Source organism: Pseudophryne corroboree, chromosome 8, assembly GCF_028390025.1.
Source record: "Pseudophryne corroboree isolate aPseCor3 chromosome 8, aPseCor3.hap2, whole genome shotgun sequence".
Lineage (NCBI taxonomy): Eukaryota > Metazoa > Chordata > Amphibia > Anura > Myobatrachidae > Pseudophryne > Pseudophryne corroboree.
In genome coordinates, this window is record NC_086451.1 from 34,907,338 (window position 1) to 34,916,980 (window position 9,643).

Consider the following 9,643-nt stretch of genomic DNA (forward strand, 5'->3'; position numbering starts at 1 on the left):
AGACGCTTACCCCTCGTTAACGGCCCTGACATGCAGCCATTGTGGTGGCACAAGCCAAGATATGACAAATATTTGATATCTGGGCCAAAAACAATAAATCAGGGCCCACTGCCAGCCAGAGGACGCCATTTTATACTATTCTGGGTTACATGGTAGTGGGGAAATCCTGCTCAAATCCCACTATGGACATATAGGTAGGAAGAGCAGATTATATTAATTAGACCAAGTCTAAACCTGTGGCTCTCAAGCTGCTGGGGAACTACAAGTCCCACAAAGCTTTGCTATGCTGTAAGGCCCAGAATGCAGTGCTGCACTGAGGTGTCACAGAAGATGCAGTCAGGTGATGCTCAGGATAAGTGAGAATAAATAAGAATTTACTTACCGATAATTCTATTTCTCGTAGTCCGTAGTGGATGCTGGGGACTCCGTCAGGACCATGGGGATTAGCGGCTCCGCAGGAGACAGGGCACAAAAGTAAAGCTTTAGGACTAGGTGGTGTGCACTGGCTCCTCCCCCTATGACCCTCCTCCAAGCCTCAGTTAGGATACTGTGCCCGGACGAGCGTACACAATAAGGAAGGATTTTGAATCCCGGGTAAGACTCATACCAGCCACACCAATCACACTGTACAACTTGTGATCTGAACCCAGTTAACAGTATGATAACAGAGGAGCCTCTGAAAGATGGCTCACAACAACAATAACCCGATTTTTGTAACAATAACTATGTACAAGTATTGCAGACAATCCGCACTTGGGATGGGCGCCCAGCATCCACTACGGACTATGAGAAATAGAATTATCGGTAAGTAAATTCTTATTTTCTCTGACGTCCTAGTGGATGCTGGGAACTCCGTAAGGACCATGGGGATTATACCAAAGCTCCCAAACGGGCAGGAGAGTGCGGATGACTCTGCAGCACCGAATGAGAGAACTCCAGGTCCTCCTCAGCCAGGGTATCAAACTTGTAGAATTTTGCAAACGTGTTTTCCCCTGACCAAGTAGCAGCTCGGCAAAGTTGTAAAGCCGAGACCCCTCGGGCAGCCGCCCAAGATGAGCCCACCTTCCTTGTGGAATGAGCATTTACAGATTTTGGCTGTGGCAGGCCTGCCACAGAATGTGCAAGCTGAATTGTACTATAAATCCAACGAGCAATCGTCTGCTTAGAAGCAGGAGCACCCAGCTTGTTGGGTGCATACAGGATAAACAGCGAGTCAGTTTTCCTGACTCCAGCCGTCCTGGAAATATATATTTTCAGGGCCCTGACAACGTCTAGCAACTTGGAGTCCTCCAATTCCCTAGTAGCCGCAGGCACCACAATAGGTTGGTTCAGGTGAAACGCTGAAACCACCTTAGGGAGAAACTGGGGACGAGTCCGCAGTTCTGCCCTGTCCGAATGGAAAATCAGATATGGGCTTTTGTGAGACAAAGCCGCCAATTCTGACACTCGCCTGGCCGAGGCCAGAGCCAACAGCATGGTCACTTTCCATGTGAGATATTTCAAATCCACAGATTTGAGCGGTTCAAACCAATGTGATTTGAGGAATCCCAGAACTACGTTGAGATCCCACGGTGCCACTGGAGGCACAAAAGGGGGTTGTATATGCAGTACTCCCTTGACGAATGTCTGGACTTCAGGAACTGAAGCCAATTCTTTCTGGAAGAAAATCGACAGGGCCGAAATTTGAACCTTAATGGACCCCAATTTGAGGCCCATAGACACTCCTGTTTGCAGGAAATGCAGGAATCGACCGAGTTGAAATTCCTCCGTGGGGGCCTTCCTGGCCTCACACCACGCAACATATTTTCGCCAAATGCTGTGATAATGTTGTGCGGTCACCTCCTTCCTGGCTTTGACCAGGGTAGGTATGACCTCTTCCGGAATGCCTTTTTCCCTTAGGATCCGGCGTTCAACCGCCATGCCGTCAAACGCAGCCGCGGTAAGTCTTGGAACAGACAGGGTCCTTGCTGAAGCAAGTCCCTTCTTAACGGCAGAGGCCATGGGTCCTCTGTGAGCATCTCTTGAAGTTCCGGGTACCAAGTCCTCCTTGGCCAATCCGGAGCCACGAGTATAGTTCTTACTCCTCTCCGTCTTATAATTCTCAGTACCTTGGGTATGAGAGGAAGAGGAGGGAACACATACACTGACTGGTACACCCACGGTGTTACCAGAGCGTCCACAGCTATTGCCTGAGGGTCCCTTGACCTGGCGCAATACCTGTCCAGTTTTTTGTTGAGGCGGGACGCCATCATGTCCACCTTTGGTTTTTCCCAATGGTTCACAATCATGTGGAAGACTTCCGTGTGCAGTCCCCACTCTCCCGGGTGGAGGTCGTGCCTGCTGAGGAAGTCTGCTTCCCAGTTGTCCACTCCCGGAATGAACACTGCTGACAGTGCTATCACATGATTTTCCACCCAGCGAAGAATCCTTGCAGCTTCTGCCATTGCCCTCCTGCTTCTTGTGCCGCCCTGTCTGTTTACGTGGGCGACTGCCGTGATGTTGTCCGACTGGATCAGCACCGGCTGACCTTGAAGCAGAGGTCTTGCTAGGCATAGAGCATTGTAAATTGCCCTTAGCTCCAGTATATTTATGTGGAGAGAAGTCTCTAGACTTGACCACGTTCCCTGGAAATTTCTTCCCTGTGTGACTGCTCCCCAGCCTCTCAGGCTGGCATCCGTGGTCACCAGGATCCAATCCTGAATGCCGAATCTTCGGCCCTCTAGTAGATGAGCACTCTGCAGCCACCACAGAAGAGACACCCTTGTCCTCGGAGACAGGGTTATCCGCTGATGCATCTGAAGATGCGATCCGGACCATTTGTCCAGCAGATCCCACTGAAAAGTTCTTGCGTGAAATCTGCCGAATGGAATCGCTTCGTAAGAAGCCACCATTTTTCCCAGGACCCTTGTGCAATGATGCACTGACACTTTTCCTGGTTTTAGGAGGTTCCTGACTAGCTCGGATAACTCCCTGGCTTTCTCCTCCGGGAGAAACACCTTTTTCTGGACTGTGTCCAGAATCATCCCTAGGAACAGCAGACGTGTCGTCGGGATCAGCTGCGATTTTGGAATATTTAGAATCCACCCGTGCTGTTGTAGCAGTACCCGAGATAGTGCTACTCCGACCTCCAACTGTTCCCTGGACTTTGCCCTTATCAGGAGATCGTCCAAGTAAGGGATAATTAAGACGCCTTTTCTTCGAAGAAGAATCATCATTTCGGCCATTACCTTGGTAAAGACCCGGGGTGCCGTGGACAATCCAAACGGCAGCGTCTGAAACTGATAATGACAGTTCTGTACTACGAACCTGAGGTACCCTTGGTGAGAAGGGCAAATTGGGACATGAAGGTAAGCATCCTTGATGTCCAGGGACACCATATAGTCCCCTTCTTCCAGGTTCGCTATCACTGCTCTGAGTGACTCCATCTTGAATTTGAACCTTTGTATGTAAGTGTTCAAAGATTTCAGATTTAGAATAGGTCTCACCGAGCCGTCTGGCTTCGGTACCACAAATAGTGTGGAATAATACCCCTTTCCCTGTTGTAGGAGGGGTACTTTGATTATCACCTGCTGGGAATACAGCTTGTGAATTGCTTCCACTACTGCCTCCCTGTCGGAGGGAGACGTTGGTAAAGCAGACTTCAGGAACCTGCGAGGGGGAGACGTCTCGAATTCCAATCTGTACCCCTGGGATACTACCTGTAGGATCCAGGGGTCCACTTGCGAGTGAGCCCACTGCGCGCTGAAACTCTTGAGACGACCCCCCACCGCACCTGAGTCCGCTTGTAAGGCCCCAGCGTCATGCTGAGGACTTGGCAGAAGCGGTGGAGGGCTTCTGTTCCTGGGAAGAGGCTGTCTGCTGCAGTCTTTTTCCCTTTCCTCTACCCCGGGGCAGATATGACTGGCCTTTTGCCCGCTTGCCCTTATGGGGACGAAAGGACTGAGGCTGAAAAGACGGTGTCTTTTTCTGCTGAGAGGTGAGTTGGGGTAAAAAGGTGGATTTTCCAGCTGTTGCCGTGGCCACCAGGTCCGAAAGACCGACCCCAAATAACTCCTCCCCTTTATACGGCAATACTTCCATATGCCGTTTGGAATCCGCATCACCTGACCACTGTCGTGTCCATAAACATCTTCTGGCAGAAATGGACATCGCACTTACTCTTGATGCCAGGGTGCAAATATCCCTCTGTGCATCACGCATATATAGAAACGCATCTTTTAAACGCTCTATAGTCAATAAAATACTGTCCCTGTCCAGGGTATCAATATTTTCAGTCAGGGATTCCGACCACGCCACCCCAGCGCTGCACATCCAGGCTGAGGCAATCGCTGGTCGCAGTATAACACCAGTATGTGTGTATATACTTTTTAGGACATTTTCCAGCTTCCTATCAACTGTCTCCTTGAGGGCGGCCGTATCAGGAGACGGTAACGCCACTTGTTTTGATAAGCGTGTGAGTGCCTTATCCACCCTAGGGGGTGTTTCCCAACGCGCCCTAACTTCTGGCGGGAAAGGGTATAATGCCAATAATTTCTTAGATATCAGCAATTTTTTATCGGGGGAGACCCACGCATCATCACACACTTCATTTAATTCTTCTGATTCAGGAAAAACTACGGGTAGTTTTTTCACACCCCACATAATACCCTTTTTTGTGGTACTTGTAGTATCAGAAATATGCAAAGCCTCCTTCATTGCCGTGATCATGTAACGTGTGGCCCTACTGGAAAATACGTTTGTTTCTTCACCGTCGACACTGGAGTCAGTGTCCGTGTCTGTGTCGACCGACTGAGGTAATGGGCGCTTTAGAGCCCCTGACGGTGTTTGAGACGCCTGGACAGGCACTAACTGACTTGCCGGCTGTCTCATGTCGTCAACAGTTTTTTGTAAAGTGCTGACACTATCACGTAATTCCTTAAATAAGACCATCCAGTCAGGTGTCGACTCCCTAGGGGGTGACATCACTAATACAGGCAATTGCTCCGCCTCCACACCATTTTCCTCCTCATACATGTCGACACACGCGTACCGACACACAGCACACACACAGGGAATGCTCTGATAGAGGACAGGACCCCACTAGCCCTTTGGGGAGGCAGAGGGAGAGTTTGCCAGCACACACCAGAGCGCTAGATATGTATAGGGACAACCTTATAAATAAGTGTTTCTCCCTTATAGCTGCTATATATGTTTTTATATGCCAAATTAGTGCCCCCCCCCTCTCTTTTTTACCCTGTTTCTGTAGTGCAGGACTGCAGGGGAGAGTCAGGGAGACGTCCTTCCAGCGGAGCTGTGAGGGAAAATGGCGCTTGTGTGCTGAGGAGATAGGCTCCGCCCCCTTCACGGCGGCCTTTCTCCCGCTTTTTATGAGGTAAAATGGCAGGGGTTAAATACATCCATATAGCCCAGGAGCTATATGTGATGTATTTTTTACCATAAATAGTGTTTTCATTGCGTCTCAGGGCGCCCCCCCCCCAGCGCCCTGCACCCTCAGTGACCGGAGTGTGAAGTGTGCTGAGAGCAATGGCGCACAGCTGCAGTGCTGTGCGCTACCTTTCTTGAAGACAAGATGCCTTCTGCCGCCGATTTCTGGACCTCTTCACTCTTCTGGCTCTGTAAGGGGGCCGGCGGCGCGGCTCCGGGACCCATCCATGGCTGGGCCTGTGATCGTCCCTCTGGAGCTAATGTCCAGTAGCCAAGAAGCCCAATCCACTCTGCACGCAGGTGAGTTCGCTTCTTCTCCCCTTAGTCCCTCGATGCAGTGAGCCTGTTGCCAGCAGGACTCACTGAAAATAAAAAAAACCTAAGTCTATACTTTTATTCTAAGCAGCTCAGGAGAGCTACCTAGATTGCACCCTTCTCGGCCGGGCACAAAAACCTAACTGAGGCTTGGAGGAGGGTCATAGGGGGAGGAGCCAGTGCACACCACCTAGTCCTAAAGCTTTACTTTTGTGCCCTGTCTCCTGCGGAGCCGCTAATCCCCATGGTCCTGACGGAGTCCCCAGCATCCACTTAGGACGTCAGAGAAATACAGGCTGCTGAGTGCACACATCACATATCTTCTATATAATTGCGCAGATCTGTCACTATGTGACTGTGTGGCTAACGCTGGGCGGAGTCACAGTCACAGAGCTAGGCCAATAGGAGGATGAGGACGGCGCCCCTCAGTCAGTCAGAGCCGCCGCTGTATGTATGGCCGATCTGTCTCCCGCCCCCTCCTCTCTCCCCGGCTCCATTTCCCCCTCCCCAGCCATCCGAGACTCCCAGGCTGAGGCGGAGAGCGGCCTCCAAGCGCCCAGCAGCGGTCACTCTCACTGCAGCCGCTGGCCGCTCCCCGGAAATCCTACACTGAACTGCTGCACTACATACATACTCTGCACAAATTACATACAGTATATATATATATATATATATATATATATATACACTAGGTGCTTCATCGTGCCCTACGGGCGCTCTTCACACCGTCGCAAGGAGCTTAACCCTTGCATGCCTTTCTGGGGTTCAATATTTGTATTATATGGAGTATTACCTGCATTCCTTTGTTAGTGGTTAAATATTGCACAATGAAAGGGCGTGCGATGGTGAAGGAGGCGCAGCCCCTTGCGATGGCGTGAACAGCACCTGCAGGGCACGATGTACAGAATGTAGCGGGTGCGGGGGGGACTGCGGATGGGGGAGGGTGTCTGTAGATGCTGCGGGTGGAGGGGGGCGGAAGCGGGGGGGCCCAGATGGGAAAGGGTCGGGAGGTGCTGCGGGTGGGGTAGGGGCAGAGGAGTGGGGGCTGCAGATGGGGAAAGGGTCCAGAGGCACTGCAGGTGGGGCAGGGGTGCCACGGGTAGGAGAGGGGCAGGTGTGGGGATGTTGCGGATGGGTGAAGGGTTCCAGAGGTGCTGTGGGATGGGAAGGGGCGGGGGTGCCGGGGGTGGGGTAGGGGTCCGCAGGCACCGTGGGTAGGGGAGGGGCAGGTACGGGTGGTGCGGCGGATGGGGAAGGAGGTCCGGAGGTGCTGCAGGTGGTGGAGGGGCAGGTGCAGGGGTGCCATGGGTGGGGGAGGGGTGGGTGAGGGGGGGACCGTGGATGGAGGAGGGTGTCTGCAGATGCTGCGGGTGGAGGGGGGCAGGTGTGGGGGGAGACGTATATGGGGGGTGGATGGTGGAGGGGGTTTGGAGGTGCTGTGGGTGGTGAAGGGGCGGAGGAGTGTGAGCCGTGGGTGGTGTAGGGGGTCTGGAGGCACAGCGTTTGGGGGAGGGGTGGAGTGTCACATGTGGTGGAGGGGAAGGTGCGGAGGTGTGGTGCATTGGGGAGGGGTCTGGAGGCGCTGCGGGTACTGTACCTGCCAAAAAGGTAGTTGGAGGGTATGCAGTAACAGGGCCAGGACAGGGGTGACAGGGTCAGAACAGGGGTGACGGGGCCAGGACAGGGGTGACGGGGCCAGGACAGAAATGACAGGGACAGGATAGGGGTGACAGGGCCAGGGTAGGGGCGGCAGGACCAGGACAGGGGTGACAGGGCCAGTATAGGGTTGACAGGGCAAGCACAGGAGTGACAGGGCCAGGATAAGCGTGACAGGGCCAGGATAAGGGTGAAAGGGCCAGGATAAGGGTGAAAGGGCCAGGATAAGGGTGACAGGGCCAGGATAGGGGTGACAGGGACATGACAGAACACAGGGCACGGGAGAGATTGGTATTAGGGACAAAACAGTGGTGACAGACAGATGTGTCTTACCGGAGTCACTGCTGCTGGCTGCTGCTGTTCCACTCCAACCTGTTGGCATCTGCTGCTGGTGGAGACTTGGCATGGCTGACTCTCTTAGGCTGTATTCCTGCTTCCTCTGCCCGTCCGCATCACTCCCCCCCTCCTCAGTCACACACCGCAGACCTCGCGCAGCTGCCGGGCACTGTGGTAAGGTGAGACTGGGAGTGACTGGTTAGCCCCCAGGAGACGCTACGGCTGGAGGGAGGAGGGGGTCATAGCATGCACGCGGCGCGGACCTCGCGGCTGCTGGACACTGTGATAAGGGGAGACTGGGAGTGACTGGTTAGCTCCCAGGAGATGCTGCGGCTAGAGGGAGGAGGGGGTCGGAGCCTGCAAGCAGCTCGGACTTCTACAACGCTACCCGCCGGCTAAAGTGTGTGAGGGCGGGATGTACTAAGCGGAAAATGCGGTAAACTCCCTGTTTACCGCATTTTCCTGATGTACTAACCCCCGGCCGGCAGGACAGCGCCGCGGCGGGGTACGCCAGCTTTAGCTGGCAATAGTCCATAGAAGCCTATGGGCTTCTCTCCGCGGCGCTGTGTGAGGGATCCGATCGGATCCCTCCCAGCATGCCCTGCGGCCGCCCCCGTCACCCCGCGCATGCGCAGACTGACTCCTGGGGCCGAATCCCTGAAGTCAGGCTGCCGCTGCGCATCGCGGAGGACAGCTCTTATCGGAAGAGCTGTCCTCCGCAATGCTGATCGCATATATTAGTACATATGCGATCAGCATCGTGGCGCAGGACGGCGATGTACATTAGTACATCCCGCCCTGAAGGAGCTGGGCGCACCTCACTGCGGTGGCAGCGCTGCAGCTAGCGGTGGGGTTGCCGGGGCTGGAGATAACAGAGATAACAGAGGTAGTATGGAACCTGCACAGCGGCAGGTGCCCCACAAAACTGCAGCTAAGAAGCGTGGAGTGTGCCAGAAAGTGACGCTCCTCCGCGTCAGAGAGCCCCTGCTGAGTATGCTGATGTGGGGGGTCAAGCCTGTCTGTCTGTACGGCATACCTCCTCACGCACCCCCATACCTCCCAACTGTCCTGATTTTCGCGGGTCAGTCCCATTTTTTGGGGTCTGTCCCGCTGTCCCACCCGTGGGTCCCACGGTGGAGGGGGGGGAAGTTGGAAAGCTCCTGTACTCGCTGTTCTGCTTAGCAGAGCAGCAGTGAATAGTGGAGACAGAGGGAGAGGGGGCATCAGGGGGTATGGATTAATGGGGGGGTTCCAGCAGCAGAGCCGGATTAAGGGGGGGTGGGGCAGGGGGTACGTACCGTTGGCCCCACAGTTTTAGGGGGCCCCTGGCTGGAGTAGCTCTGTCCCATCTCAGAAGCTCCCCCGTCCTGCCAGCAACAGCGGCAGCATTGTGCTACAGTCAGCACACGCTGCTGCGTATTGGCAGGTCTGTGGTGTTGCAGGGAGGCAGCAGCCTCCCTGCTTTCTACTGCCTGTGCGGGTGTGTAGGGGGGGAGCAACCACCTCCTCTGGATTTAGCCCTAGCTGAGGGGCCAAAATTCCATTAAAAAAAAAATAAATCCCGGAATTTGCATAAGGGGGCGAGGCCTCGCATCCGCGATTAGGCCACGCCCCCAACCCACAGCAGGCACAGCAATGAGATAGGGCCCCCCTGTCTCAAGTGCCCTGGGCTCCCAGACTCATAATCAGCCCCTGGGGGCATGCCAGCAGCTCACAGAGCGCTAGGCATGCCCCCTCACTGACGAAAACGGGGGCCCTCCCGTGAAGCAACACCCCCTTTTGTTGACCACGCCCCCTTTCGACACGTGTGTGTCCCTCCTTCTTCCTGAAGAAAGCTGGGAGGTATGCACCCCTGCCTGTGCCATGCCCATACTATCTGCTTCTGCTCCTAGTCTCCTATAGATTTGGCCGG